The sequence below is a fragment of the Trachypithecus francoisi genome, unplaced genomic scaffold, assembly GCF_009764315.1.
Source record: "Trachypithecus francoisi isolate TF-2019V2 unplaced genomic scaffold, Tfra_2.0 Lachesis_group10, whole genome shotgun sequence".
Classification (NCBI taxonomy): domain Eukaryota; kingdom Metazoa; phylum Chordata; class Mammalia; order Primates; family Cercopithecidae; genus Trachypithecus; species Trachypithecus francoisi.
Window position 1 is genome coordinate 46,865,940 of NW_022681455.1, and position 15,912 is coordinate 46,881,851.

At 41.6% G+C, this 15,912-nt stretch overlaps 1 protein-coding gene across 1 annotated transcript in view; it reads right to left on the reverse strand.

The window, feature by feature from the left end:
* Positions 1-11,029, reverse strand: part of PLA2G7 (phospholipase A2 group VII) — a 32,325-nt gene extending 21,296 nt beyond the window's left edge. Inside the window, 1 exon segment of the mRNA XM_033217372.1 lies at positions 10,786-11,029. The gene's annotated coding sequence lies outside the window, so the exon portion shown is untranslated.
* Positions 11,030-15,912: the final 4,883 nt, after the last annotated feature.

Below are 15,912 nucleotides of genomic sequence, written 5' to 3' on the forward strand. Positions count from 1 at the left end.
ATGACTTGCTAACAGATTTTTTTCCAGAGGCATTTCTAGGCTTGAATACATGCATACTGCAGGGGTCAAGGGGGCCATGGGTGGCATTGCCCTTGGACCTCTGAAGGTTCACTGAAAACAACTTGTAAAGGCAGATTATTTATCTAATGTGTATTCACAAGGAGCCTTCAGAATGAAAACCCAAAGATACAGGGGAAATTGTCTATTTTTATGCATAATTCAACAAAGTATGAACAGCTGTGTAGAAATATGACTGGACAATAAGGGTAAGCTCTAATGCTAATAGACTCACAGGGGAAACCCAGCAAGGCCTGTCTGTTCAGATTATCCTTGGTCTCTCTGTGCAGCATTCCTTCCTCCAGGGTAAGAGGACCCTTCCTGGAATGAGGGTCTTATAACCTACAATCAGGTTAGAGTCCTGCCTTGGGCAGGTGAAAGGAAGGCAGGAAAAGGTCAGAGAGAAAGATTCTGCTTTCTGAGATCTGCTCCTGAAGCCTAAAGCACTCCAATATTATAACAAAAGACTGTAGCAAGGGCTGCGGGAGTTATGAGCCGGGAACCATATTAACATGTAATAATCACAATGATCACAGAGGCTTCTGAATATGAACACACAGGAATAATTCATAAAACGTCTTTTCACTTTTAAAGTTCTCTTGACACAGGTAAGTACCTTTTTCTCAACCATATGAGTTAGCTAGAAATGTATTTATATTTAAGAACTAGGACCCTGAAAAGCCTAATGCTAACTTTAGACATTCTTTTAGAACTAGAGAATCCAAAGGGACTACACTAAAACCCTTGGTACAGCAGTCTTCATCATCACATTGCATGAAAATCTATTACCATAACCACAATCACTGGTCAATACAAAAACACAAAATTTTTTTCCTTTTTTTTTTTTTTTTGGAGATGGAGTCTCACTCTGTCAGCTAGGCTGGAATGCAATAGCACCACCTCAGCTCACTGCAACCTCCGCCTTCCAGGTTCAAGTAATTCTACTGCCTCAGCCTTCTGAGTAGCTGGGATTACAGGCACCTGCCACAATGCCTGACTGATTTTTGTATTTTTAGTAGAGACGGGATTTCTCCATGTTGGCCAGGCTGCTCATGAACTCCTGACCTCAGGTGATCCACTCACCTCTACCTCTCAAAGTGCTGGGATTACAGGCATGAGCCACCGCATCCGGCCAAAATTTTCTTTGAGAAACATGTCACTGGTCAAACAGATCAATAACTAGTAGGCCAGAAGTCTAGGAACACAGGACCTACGTTTTAAGACTGCAAAGTTTACCAAAACAAGTCAGCAATGCCAGTGGACTTATAAGTGGATACACTGATGTCAGGAAGGCAATTTGGCAAGACTTAAATTGTCCACACCCTTAATTGACCTTTTAATTAAATTCCTGGGATTAGCACAAAAATATCTTATACATAGGAAAATAAAACTCTAAAACCTTGATGACCTACAATGTTTATTCCAACTCTATAAGCGCTAACACATACACATATATATACTTACAATGAAAACCCTACAAATATCAGACGATATAATCAATGAGATTTTTATTCAGTTATTGACATGATATTCACAAAATTAACTATTTACAATGCAATTTTAATTGAAAAAATACATAAAATTACCATTTAAAACTTCATAGTAAAAAAATATATAAAAAGGGGTGATGGACTTATAGGTATTTTCCCCATTTTTTAGTATAAAATGTTTGTTTACTAATAAATAATTTTTAAAGGACATTTAAAAAGCATTTGTATGATCATGAAGAGTGTTTATGTTTAATATCAAGTAAAATGCCATGTAGAGAATTAAGAAAATTATCCATGATCCCAGATACATGAAAAAGAAGAAGAGGGAGGAGGAGGAAGAGAAAGAAGAGGAGGAGGAAGAGGAGGGGGATGAGGAGGAAGAAAAACAAATACAAAAAATAACAAATGTTTGCCAAGTTTATCTTCTTTGGAGAGTTTTGTATAGTTAGAAACTAAAGATAATTTTTTCAAGCTTTTCCTACTTTTCTCTAGTCCAACATTCTAAATCAATGGGAATGTTCACTTTAAAAATCAATAATTTTCTTCAAATAGTAAGGCCTGAAAATAATTATCTTCAATTTGGCACCTTGACCACTAGATAAAATATCATCCTGGCAATTAAGAAGACTTTCAATGAGCACTCAGATAGTACATTCCATTTAAATGGATTCCACCTTTCTGCTCTCTCCCGTAGACTTCATTTCTCCCACTGAAACCACAGTTCCCCACCTGTTCTTCAGATCTCAGTTGCAGTCTCCATACACAACCATAACTGCCACAAATCCTTATTTCCCCTATTTGTCACTGTTAAATTCTCATCAGGCATCATTTCCCTTTTCGAAACAAAAGACAAATCAAAACAACAGGTAAAATGTCCAATCTCAAGTCTGGAATCTCCCTGAAGAGCTGACAAATAAACCATCCAAGTAAAACCTAGTCCTGGCAAGAAATTAGGGCAGGCGGGCCTTAACTCTTGTGTTATTGGTAAAGAGTTAGAAAAGAAAATGCTCATTTGTTAAGTATCAGTACTCTCTTTCCAAATTCTTCCTGATTGACCTTTGGAATGGGGGCATGTGGCAGGCTGAACAATGCACTCCCACCCAAATGTCCATATTCTAAACCCCAGAACATGCGAATATGTTATGTTCCATAGCAAAAAAGAATTAAGATGCAGATGGAATTAATGTTAATCAGTTGACCTTAAAATAGGGAGATTATCATGGATTATCTGGCCCAATGTAATCATAAGAGTCCTTAAAAGTATAAGAGGATGGCAGAAGAAGAGGTCCAAATGATGTGATGTGAGAACTTAACCTACCATGGCAGGCTTTGAAAATGAAGGAAGCTGGCATGAGCTATGACATGTGGATGGCCTCTAGAATCTTGGAAAGGTAAGGAGACCTCTAGAGCCTCAAGAAAGCAACACAGCCTTGCTGACCTCTGAAGGTTCACTCAACCTTTTATTTTAGCCTATTAAGGCCATGTCAGACTTCTGACTTTCAGAACCATGAGATAATAAATTGTGTTGCTTTAAGTCACTAAATTTGTGGAAAATTTTTATAGCAGCAATAGAAAACAAATATGGAGCATATAAAGTAACCGAATGAGACAAAGAGCAAATGATAGCCCAATTCAGTTTCAACTAAAGTCAAAGAAAGTGGCTTAAATACCTCAAAACTGACCCATTATTAGGCCAAATGATTGCTGAAGAAGATAAAATCTTCTTTGGATATTTTACAATAGGATGAAGGCTGGAGAATGCAGCTGGAACATTACTCTACAACAGTGTCTCTCATCTAAAGCAGTTTTGCCCCCCAAGAAGACACTTATTAATATCTGGAGATATTTTTGGTTGCCACAACCAGGAGGGGGCTGCTACTGGCATCTAGTGAGTAGCAGTTAGGGATGCCGTTAAGCATCCTGCAGTGCACAGGACAGCCCTACAACATAGAGGAATCTCAAAATTTCAATAATGCTGAGGTTGAGAAACCCTGATCTAAGAAAATGCTGGGGCAACTCTATTCTTGTTTAATAAGGAAGAAATATTTCATTCTAGGGAGGCAGATGCATGAGAAATAAAAGGAAGAACATTTTGATAATTAAGTAATTTGTAATGTCTACCTCATAGTGTGGAGTTCTCTATCATGAGAACTCAGACACTGCTAAATAACTCCCTGCCAGGGATGCTGAAAAAGGGATGAGTGTGGTTGAAGTCTTAGGTCTCATCTTTATCTAAGATATATGATTCTCTTTAAAAGTATCTGCAAAAAATGTCCTACTCAATACTTGCTAATTTGAAACCAAGAAAGAGAAAAGATAGTATCTACTCTATTATTTTCTACCATATTGGCTAATGGAGTCAAAACTTAACCTGGACGTTATCTCAAATGTGTAGCACTCAAGTGACTTCTGCAGAAGTGTCAAAAGCATCTTATTTTGTGGACGGTAGTCACAACTCTTGCATAATCATTTCACAACCTAAGAAAAGAAGTAGGGTCAAAAGAGCAAAATAAGAAACAGTTCCCTATTGTGGAAGTAGTTTAATAACACAGCCATTTATAAGTACAAGTACTGTACTGAAAACCTGCAAGTAACATATAATTAGTTGATTCTACTCACAATTTTGGAAATGGGAACTAATCTGCATCCCATGTGCAAATGTCCAAATGTTTGGTGTTCTATATGGCTTAATGGTCATAAAAGGTAAAAGGTGTCTAAGATCTCTGTGCAGCTTGCTGTTATACTGAAAGTTCCTGATCTTACTCTCAGACTCAGTCCCCCAACCTGCCTGCCTAGATAGGCCAACCTGGCACTGTGACCTCAGCTATTATATTCTCTATAGTCTTAAAATGAGTTTAAAGCTTCAGAAGAATGGTTTTTCTAGAGTAACTGTAGCTTCTCCTTAAAGGATCAGAGCTCCTTGCATCATGAAAAATGAAAGTCACAATCAACCCCTGCCCTTAAAAAGTGAAACACAGTGGAAGAATAATAAACACATATATACACAAATACACACACCCTATGTATGCAATATTACTCACAATAGTAAGAGTAACTGGATCTGTTGAGTGTTGTATGCACAAATGGCTACATGATGGTCAGGTTAAGGTCATGGGTATACTTCTTGAGAAAACTTACCTGTGTCAGAATGATAAAGTCGTTTAGAAATCTAGCTTCAGTTTCTGGCTGCCAAGGTTTGAATCTTGAATCTGCTACTTACTAGTTTGGTAGCTGCAGTTACGTTCTTACCTACTTTCTGCTTTTCTCTCCTCATCTGTCAAAGGGGAACCCTGATAGTGAGGTTGTTATGGGGATGTGAGCCCTTGGAGGAATGCTATTATTATAATCTGAAGTCTACCAATTGCTCCTCAGCCCCAGGAGTCTGTTGTGCAGGTGCAAGCCACAGTGACTGCAGTGTGGAGGAGCCTGAGGCACACCGGAAACAGGATGTACAAGCAACAGGCACAGATCCTCTCCTGCTAAAAGAACTCAGTGTCCATGTTCTCCAGGAAGATGCAGTATTAAACTGACATATATGCCCCAATACAGAGGAAAATACTAAAAGAAGCTGGAAAAATGATAATGAAGGCCACAGAGGGAAGGCAGTTCTGAGAAGAACTGGCAGTTATTAATAATGATGGCTTACTCTGTGACAGGTACCCTTCTAAGCATTTCATATAAATGAACTCATTTAGTCCTCAGAGTTCTTCAACATACAGATGAGAAAATGAAGACAAAGAGGTTGAATAACATGCCCAAGTTCACAAGGATAGGAAGTAGCTAAACCAGAATCTGAACCTAGACTTTGACTATCAAGTAGGGATTCTTAAGCTCAGCACTCTCGACACTCAGGGCTGATAAGTCTCGGTTGTGGGGCTGTCCTGTGCATTGCAGGGTGTTTAGCAGCATCCCTGGCCTCTATTCACTAGATACCAATAGCACACCCCAGTTGTGGCAACTAAATATTATGTCTCCAGACATTGCCAAATGTCCCCTGGAGTGGGGGCAGAAATCATCCTCAGCTGAAGACAATTGCTCTCAAGCTGTACATTGAATAGTTCTCCCGTAAACTCTCAGGAAGAATCTAACTGGAAAATAAGCCCTGAAAGTAAATTTAAAAACACAATGGATTGGCCAAGAAAAATCTAAAGACATCTTCAGTTGCATGACAAAAGTGTAACATCATAGAGAAAGGGAAGCCACCCTCCCACTGCATTCTGCACCAGTTAGACCAAATCTTATTGAATTGGTGGGGCTTTAAGGATTTTAACAAATAAAGGTTCAGGCCAAGGGACAATAACCCAAAAATAACCAGAATGATGAGGGAACAAGGCAGCAAGTCACATGAGGAGTTGTTGAAGGAATGAGGAATGCTTACTTTTAATGGGGAAAACCAAGATGGCATGTGACAGCCACAGTCCTGTGCAAGGGTCCTAAACATGTTCTATGTGGGCTCAGACTGTACAGCTCCATCAACAGGAGCTTTGCAACAACTAGCATTATCTTCTTTATCAGAGGAGCAGTTAAAGTACAGGTCTGAGGACTACCAGCAGGGGTACTGGAATATAGATTCCTGCATTAGATGAGGGTGAAAGTGTAACAGACAGGCCGCACTTGATTGCCCTAAACCTGAAGTTAAAAATCAAAGGTCTACAAGGGCCAGACAGGTAATTTAAAGGAGTCAAACAGGTCTATGCAATAGAATAAGGACTGGTGTGGACTGTGGCAAACTGGATCATCCAAAGAAGGCAACGACCACTCTATGCCAGTTAATTGCTTCCATGTAGGAATGGCAGCTCTATGTCACTAGATCATCTGATGGTTTCCAAGAAAAGCTGGAAAATTACATTTGTATGTAATTTCCACTGATTTTTAAAGGAGCAACTAATTCAACATTTCAAAACATGAGTGAAACAAATAGATTTCTGGCTTCAAGGAGAGATGTAACTTCTCCCTTTAAGATACCCAAACACCCCCACTCCCAAGTCCTAAGAGAAATATGGTGGTAGATATGGCAAGAGATAAATCATACAGATCCCAGAATTACTGTCACATTTTGTCTGCAATTCAAATCACCAGACTAGCCACTTCAGGCTGAAATTCAGACACACTGACCAATAAATAATTAAGGGGATCTGGCAAGTTAACATGACCTAGGGACTATTAAGTCATGAGCTGACATTTCCACTGCCCGCAATATAAATGAGGAAGGGCTTGGTTTCCTCTAAGCAGGCATATCTCCTTCTAGTAACTTGCACATCAAAGTGAGTCAGGAAAGAGAAACAGAGTTGCCTCATTGTGGCAGTTAGTTGTAGTGTCTCTGTGAAGAACATGGCTATCTTAGTTGATAAACAACTTTAAAACTTCCTGATTCTCTAAAACTTAATTATCAATGACAGAAAATTCAAGAGCTTCTTCTGAGGAATGCTTCACAAAGGGAAACAACCCTACTCAACTCTGGTCCACAGCCTTCTCCAGAAATTCTGCTGCCATATGGATATTTTCAGTTATCTACAAATCTTTGCACTCACAGATATCTGCATGGCCATAGCCAGGACAAAGGCAAATCGGTCCAAAATATTTTTTCCCATTCCCAGCTTTAATTATTCCATTTTTGAATTTTTATCTGAGCATATTCAACTTTTCAAATTAAGCCAGATATTATTTTAGCAATAATTTCCCTACATTCTGTGGTGACTTGTTTTTATTGGTAACTCTCAGTTAAGAGTTTCCAGTTCTCTGAAGAGAGAAAAATACTTTTATGTATAATAAATTAGGTTTATTTAAAAGAATATAATAAGACATCAAAATTTATTAAAACAAATTTTAAAATAAAGCACAGGGAATTCAAAGTAATATGATATTAGCAAATAATAATGGTAATAATATCTTATACTACCCTTCAGGGCATATTCATTCATTTATTAGTTTTTACAAGTGGACCAGGTATAGCAATGTCATTCCCATTTTGTAGATGGGAAATTTGAGAGAAACATTAACTTCCTACTGTAAGTATAAAAAATAGCCTATGCCCATCTACTGCTACCACCCTCCATCAGTAAACTCGCCGCTGTCTTCCTGTCCCTTCTCCTTCCCCTATAATCCACTCTCCACATAGCATCCAGAGTCATCTCTTTATAAATGTAAATCGATTATATCACACCTCTGCTTCAAACTCTCTTTTGGCTTCTCTTTGTAGTTAGAGTAAAATCCAAATGTTTCCCCTGGCCTATGAGGCTCTTCCTGATCTGGCTCCTGTCCCTAAATCTCACTCCTCCAACTCTCCTTCTCCCTCACCTAACTCTAGCCACACTGGCCTTCCAGCTGGGCCTCCAGCACATCACACCTGTTCCCAGGACCAGGACGTTTGTGCTTGTGGTTCCCTCTACGGGAATGTCTGCCCATCTTCCTGAGGTTTCATCTCAAGGTCTTCTTGCAGAGAAGTCTCTCCTCACAATCCAATCCAAGAAACTGGGCACCTCCCATATGTCCAACACACACATACATACATACATACATACACACACACACCACACACACACACACACACCACTATCCTGCAGCACTCTGCTTGCTTTTCTTCTCACTATATGAATTCACGTTGTTCATCCCTCAATTCTAGAATGTGAGCACTATGAGAGCAGGGAGCATATATATCTTACTAACTGCTCTGTACTCAGCACATGGCACTTAGGATCTGATCAAAAAATATTTTTTTGAAATGAATGAATGAATACAACTTCTACTAGGAATCAACTAACCCACTTAATTCAATGAGCATCTACTCTTACAATAGACTGTTTATTTCTCCTCAACTGCCAAGTTTCTTTAACAACAAAAAACCTACGTTTGTTTGTATTAGCCTGTTTCTATTAGTGTTATGAATCACGCCCATAAAATTGAGCAAAATGACAGTGAGGGCACATAATGTGTCTAACAGGTGACTGGCGTCATAAATAAAGGCAGTAAGAACCCAGAATCATATTCTGGAACAATATGATTTTAGAATTAAATATTTCCCTTCAATTTCTCTTCACTCAGTACTTTCTCTTCAATGCTTTTATTTTATGGAAATTTCTCAACGTCTTGAGACATCAGTCAGGCTTATTATCATGAATCTTGAAAAAAAAATTAGGCTTAAGAGGAATCAGAGTGTAAATAATCCAATAACCGCCTTTCTTTCCAGGAAAGAGTCATTTTCTTGGGTATTAGGAAAAGGAAGATAAAGGGGACTCCTAAACTGACCTTCCCAGGTGCTCCCACTCCAGCTGCTCAGGTACCTAGTTAGTACTTTTCTTAATGTTCTATGCTGACAGAGCTTCAAAGAGGGTGGAAAATCATATTCATGTGTAAAGGTGAGGGTGAGGGAATGTGTTTAGGCCCATGTATATTCCTCGCGACAAAAGTGCAAAGGGCACAGAGATGCAATGCAGAGGAAATGAGGACCCAGCTGTCCCAGGTTCTGTTTGAGGGAAAAGTCCTGCGGTGCTAAGCAAGCCCTTCCACACCTCAGAAGAGATTTCTCAACTGTAAAATGAGTGGCCAAACCAGATTCACAACACTCCTAACGCTGCGACTCCTTCAGTCTCGTTGGCTGTACAGGTAGTGACAGACTATGGTGCCAGCCTTGGGTATGAAGGGTGCAGTTCAATGAAGAAAGACATTGAGACATCACCACATGGCCAGCAGCAGCTTCTGGTGCACAAATATTTGGGAAGGGGAAAGCCCTTTCAGTGCCCAAGTGCAAGGAGCTGAAGCAGGCCTGATGGAAAATGCCAAGGTGGTGGGCTGTCTCACCACTTTCTGCAGGGCCAGCAGAATTCCTCCGTGAGGGAATCTGCCTGGGTGATGGAGGCTCACCAGTGCCTCGTGACCAGAAGGCCATCTGCTTCTTCTTGATCAGGCCAGTGCTTAATGCTCAAATCTCTGAATTCAGTGTAAGCTCAAGGTTTGGTGCTGAGCCTCTTGGGATTGCCAACACCTCAGGGGATACATTTTCCAGCTCCTACCCATATACCAGTCTCCCAGCTCAGCATTCTCATCTGGATCAGAGGAAATTGTGCAAGCCTGATTTGTTAACACATCCCTCCCAAATCTGAATCTGTGTGCCTTTTAAAGGTGGCAAGCTGCCATTTATGAGCCATAGGCACCTCTCCTCCTCCCTCATCACCACTGCAGCAATCCCAAGAACCACAGGCATGAATAAAAGCCCGAACTTTTCGTTTTTGGTGACAGAAATTTATCTTACAAGCTCCAAGAGATGATGAGGAAGACAGTGTTCCCTGTTTTCTGATTTTGCTTAATTTTTTGAAAATGAGCCTCTCCCTTGACTTGGTGAAACAGCTGTGATCTTACCCGGCCGGCAGAAGGATGCTCCAGGGAGAACAAAGAGTGCTTTGTTTTGTTCCTACAGCAGCCACTCATAACTGGGCTCCAAAAGACGCAATACTCCTCAAAGGGAGAGTGAGAGAGAGCGCGGGGAGAGAGAGAGAGGAGGCAGAGTGAGAGGTGTGTAGTGGGGTGTGTGTGTGTGTGTGTGTGTGTGTGTGTGAGAGAGAGAGAGAGAGAGAGAGAGAGAGAGAGAGAGAGAGAGAGATTGTCCCTGTAGGAGATCTACAGATAAGAAAACTCCGGAGCGGGCGTGGTGGCTCACACCTGTAATCCCAACACTTTGAGAGGCCGAGGCGGGCGAATCACGAGGTGAGGAGATCGAGACCATCCTGGCTAAAACGGCTAAATCCCGTCTCCACTAAAAATACAAAAAAATTAGCCGAGCGTGATAGGGCGCGCCAGTAGTCCCAGCTACTCCGGAGGCTGAGGCAGTAGAATCGCTCGAACCCGGGAGACAGAGGTTGCAGTGAGCCGAGATCGCGCCTCTGCACTCCAGCCTGGCGACAAAGTGAGACTCCGCCAAAAAAAGAAAAGAAAACTCCGTGTGTTTCCTGTTCCCCTGACCTGATTCTCCCCACTAGCTCTGAACTCTTAGAGTTGCTTCCTTTGCTTTCGCGAAAAGGTTTGGAAGAACTGGTGTCGAATCCCGTCACTCTCCCCCGCTCCCCGCGAGGATCCTAGCGCCGTTTCCGAGGGCTGCAGGGACTGTGAGCCCAGGACCGGCCAGCAGAGCGGGTGCGGCTCAGCTAGCCCACCCCAGCCGGTCGCCGCTCCGGGGTCCCGGCCTCCAGCGCGGCGACCGTGCCCTTCCTCCCACTCCCGCCTCGCCCCCGGGACCTCTCCTCACCCAGGTGCGGCGCGGAGCTGCTCACGGGAACCGGGGTCCCTGGGCGTGTTCCACCGCACACCAACGCGACCCAAGCGCTCCAAACCCGACTGCTTCTCGCCACCAGCACTGCGAACCTCTGACCCGCAGCGGTCCCCGTGGCTGCGGGCCGAGCAGCTCCGGCAGGCGGCGGGCGGGTGGGCTGCGCGCCGGCTGTGTCCTGAGTCCGCTCCGCGCGGCCTTTTGTCCCCGACCCTCTCCTCCCCGGGCGATGCTGGAGGAGGTACCGGGGAGGAGCGTGTGTGGCCCCGGCCTCCCACCAGCAGCTGCGGCTCCCGACGCGAGCACGCTCGAGCGCACCCAGCACCCTCCCCAGGGCCAGGGCCCGCACCTGGACCCGCAGTTAACAGCGCGCTGCGGGCAGAGTACATTACAGCAACACCTGGGTGGTGCCGTGCTGGCCAACTCCAGTCCGCAGAACTGATGCCGATCAGATTTACTCCCTGCTGAATTCGCCCCTCAATCAGGCTGGTTTTGCTTTTTTTCACCATGTTCTCTGACTACACTGAATTACTCCGAGCATCTATAGTTGGCAATGCCCTGCGCATTTTCCGCACTCCGGTGCATTGTACACTGAACACCAATTCGGAAGCTGTGTGGACCGTGCTCCAGATTGGAAGGCCTGCCACTGTGCTGGTGTCATTTCTCCCTGGAAATGACAATGAAGGGCAATCAGGAATAGCACTTATGGTCTGAGGAGAAATGGAGCTAGAAGGAGCTGTTTTATAGCTCAGTTTAACCGTTATTTGGGGTTTAACTGAAACGCCTTCCTTCATTTTCCAATGCTTTCTCTTCAATCCACTTTCTAATAAATTAAAAACACACTCATTTAAAACTTCAGTTAGAAAATTAGGGAAAGTAGTTGGAAATTTATGTGGGGTGTTATTAAAATTTTATATTTTGAAATCGTGTTTTGGTTTTTGGTGAGTTGCCAGAACTGGAGATGAAATTTGGTTTATTTTGATTTTGAGTACTCTGCAGTAAGACGGCCTGAATTCTAGCTTGTTTCTCCCACTTACGAGTTGCATGACTTTGGGGAAGTTCATCATCTCTGCTTCTCAGTCCCCTCATCCGTAAAATCAAGAAAATCACAATCAGTCAGTTAGAGGCAGTTTGTGAGCATGAACTGCGAATACATGTGAAATGCTTCGGACAGAGCTTGGCTTATGGGAAACATTCATTCAATATGTGTTATCTAATGTTGATGCTTAATGAAGCAGTGACTCATTTAAACCTAACAATAGATTTTTTTTTTTTAATTTAAATGAAACTCTATCCACCTAATGACATTATCCTGTACTTCCTGGACTAACCCCCTGTAAAACAAATGGCCCATAAATATCAATCTAAAAGGATACATTATGCCCTACCAAAGAGATCTCTAATGTCTTCCGTTGACCTTAAGACAAAGATGAAGACAAAGTTGAAGTTGAAGACCTAACCCCACACTAAAAAGGTGATAAGCTTTGAGAACAGCTCCTAAAAACAAGTATACAACATTTTATTCACTTCTCTCATTGCCAGCAAATGTCATCTCCCATTGTCATTAGTTCATATTCTATGAGCAGCCCCACATCGGTTGGCATTTGACAGTTTAGTGCCTTGAGAAGATGCCCAGTGAAGAGTGCCCAGATTTAGCAAATAAAAATGTAGAACACTTGGTGAAATTTGAATTTCAGATAGACAATAAATAGTATTTTAGTATAAATATGCCCCATGCAATATTTGGGACATATACTAAAAAGTTATTTGTTGTTTATCTGAAATTCAGATAACTGGGCTTCCTGTATTATATCTGGCAACCCAGTAAGTAAAATTAATAAAGAATATTCCTCACATTCCAAGAGGATAAGTCAACACAGACATACAGATTATAAAGTGAGTCTGATATGGGTTGTTTAAGTTTTTTGTAAGTTGGTTCTTTGTCATTCTATTTCCTACATTTAATTCTTCCTCTCATTTCCCATCAACATAACAGTACCTATTTCCTCTTTAATATGAGTGAAACCGATGGCTTGGCTCTTCCCTTCAATCAAGATATTAAATTGTAATAATGTGCTCAATTTCTTTTTTTTTGTTGTTTTTTCTGGAGGCATGGTCTCACTCTGTCACCCAGGCTGAAGTGCAGTGGCTTGATCACAGCTCACTGCCACCTTTACCTCCCAGGCTCAAGCAATCCTCCTACCGCAGCTTCCCAAGTAACTAGGATCACAGACACATCTCACCACACCTGGCTAAAATTTTATTTTTATTTTTTGTAGAGACAGTGTCTCACTATGTTGCCCAGGTTGGTCTTGAACTCCTAGGCTCAAGCGATCTTCCTGCCTCAGCCTTTCAAAGTGCTGGGATTACAGGTGTGAGCCACTGTGCCTTGCCATGCGCTCAGTATTTTTGTTTAATTTTAATAGTGTTTATTGAGGTGAGGGCCAGCTGTATGTCAGGTAACATTTCAAGGATGAATAAGACACAGTCCTTCCCTGGAGGATAAGGAAATAACAACATAAAGTGCTACCCTATTGGCAAATAGAGTACTGTGGGAGTTCAGCAAGGTGAGTTATTTAATTACCCTGAGAAAGATGTGGGAGTCAAGGACACCTCACTGTGTGGGACCCAAAGAAAAGTGACTCCAACCCAGATAACCAGGAGAGGTCCCAGAATGGCAGCAGTGTCGAGGCTAGGAAGCAACCCAACCTGATTGCAGTAGGAAGACTGGAGGGAAAAATAGGGTTCAATACAATTGAACGCATGACTAGGAACTTGGAAGCCCTTGAGGCTGTTAGAAGGTGACAGAATGCAAAGAAAAAAAGATTCATGGTTAAATTATTTCCATCTAAAATATAAAGTTAAAATTAAAACTAGGATCTTCAAGGGAGAAAATGTCCAGGAAAGGCCTGATGCAAGTGTGATGTACCTAAAATGGATTGATTTTGAGCTACTAGTGGTGTCTCAAACAGGAGATCCCATTTAAATCTGAAATCTGAATGTTCTCCAAATGACCCAGAGCAGGAAGCATAATCAAGCCCTCCACAAGATTACAGGGAACAATATTCACATAGTCACAGAAATGCTGCCTATTGGTTTTCTGCTTTTAGATTCACCTTATAAACAAGTCAAAGAAGAACTATGACTATAAAAGAAAATGTAAGTATGACTAATTTTTTAATGCACAGGGTAAACATCAATAGGTAGAAAGGGGTAGGAGCAGGAGCAGGGTGTAGAGAAGGGTGGGGTACTAAGGTTCTCATTTTAGGAACTGACAGTCAGAAGATACTCTCTGTGGTTAACAGGACAAAATGGTCTGGGTGTACAGAGGATAGAGCAGTGCAAGGCTGAGTATAGAGACGTATCTCTATTAGGAGGTTAGGGAGGACATAAGACCAGTGTGTATGTGAGTTAAATCTTCATTTCTCTTAGGAAAAGTTAGGTAGATAGGGACTAAGATGATATACCCAGAAATAATAAGATAGCATGTTATTTTGGAAACCTGGAGATCACCACCAGAAATCTAAAAGCAGAAACCATTAAGAGTTTGGAGAATGGCAATGAGATTGAGATTGAGGTTGGTGCTGGGGTTGGGGTGGGCTGAGGTGGGGACTCTTGCTTTTCTTTTTTAGTACTTCAGTGCTACTTATTTGAACTATACTCATGATTGTACGGAATACATATTTAAAACTTTTCAAGATTAGAACTTTGTGAAAAGACTTCACCATGGCAGTAGCTTTCAAGCATTCTACAGAATATAGAACTTCATGAGCAAAGGCTCAGGGGCCTAAAAGTGAATAATACATCTTGGGAATGTCAGGTTCTCCATCATGTCAAGAGCATTAGGCATATGGATAGGACAAACCAGAAGATAAGAATGAAAGGAGGGCTGGGGTTACTAAAAAAGTCCTCTGGGTAATGTAACAGAATTTGGACAGTGAGCACTTTGAGGACAGAAACCACATCATTTTTATTCTCGCATCCAGTAAAGTCTAGCACATGGCAGTAGTAGTACATCACAACATGCATCAATTATGTCATAAGAAAATGACATAATTGATAGTAATTTGAAAACATTTTTTCCAGTTAAGATGTAATATTGATATTGCTAGAAATCTAAACAAAACAGAAAAAAATAGGAAGTGCAGGTTGCCCTATAACCCCAACTTCATTTGGTAATTGTTTAACAATTTGGTACATACCTTCTAGATACTTTTTTAGATGTGAGTGTGATTATTAAGAGAGCAGAGTCAGACAAAGTCTGGAATCCAGCTCTACCTGTACTCCTTCTAAGGTCTTGGGCAAGTCATGTAGCCTTCTAACCCCTCAGTTTCCTAATCTGTAAAATGGAAATAATAACAGCAATTACATCACTGGGTTGCAGTGAGGATGATAAGGAACAATGCATGTAGAGTGCTTGGAACAATGTTTGACAAGCACAGTGAGCACTTGATAGATGTTAGCTATTAGTATGTATATAGATATATATGCATATAGAGATACGTAAATTGTTAGAAATAAAGCTCGGAGTCTTAAAGAAAAATGAGCAAATAAAGGATATTTCAGCAAAGCAAATTTACTTCTGTGCAGAAGGATGCTTCTTGTAGGGCTGGTTGCCACGAGAGCACACCGAACAAAGGAGAGTAGAAGCTTTTATTCCTGGGGCGACTCCTGCTCCTGTGTCCTTTCCCCATTGGCTGGGGTCAGACTGCACAATCTAAGCTGGACTCGATTGGATAAATATTTAAACTTTCTTAGATAATGTGGGTTCATGATGGGAGAGAGGGGAGAGGAGGAAGGGGTCATCTACAGAGGACTAGAGTGCCAGTCCATTCCCAAATAAGGAAAGAAATGTGAGCTGGGGCTGTGGCATGCCTGGGCATGTAGTAAAATCAGAAAGAAGAAAAGGAGAAGAAAGAGGGGTGGCAATTTGGAATTAGAGAATAAGAAGCTGAGCAGGCTGTTTGAAGAGAAATCTTGCCATATCTCACATAAATATACATATGAGAAAGACAATTCATACATATATGAATATGTATGTGAATAACTAGGAAGACCTGGAAGATACTGGTGGTTTGTGTGGGTTGGAAGAACCTACCACAAGAC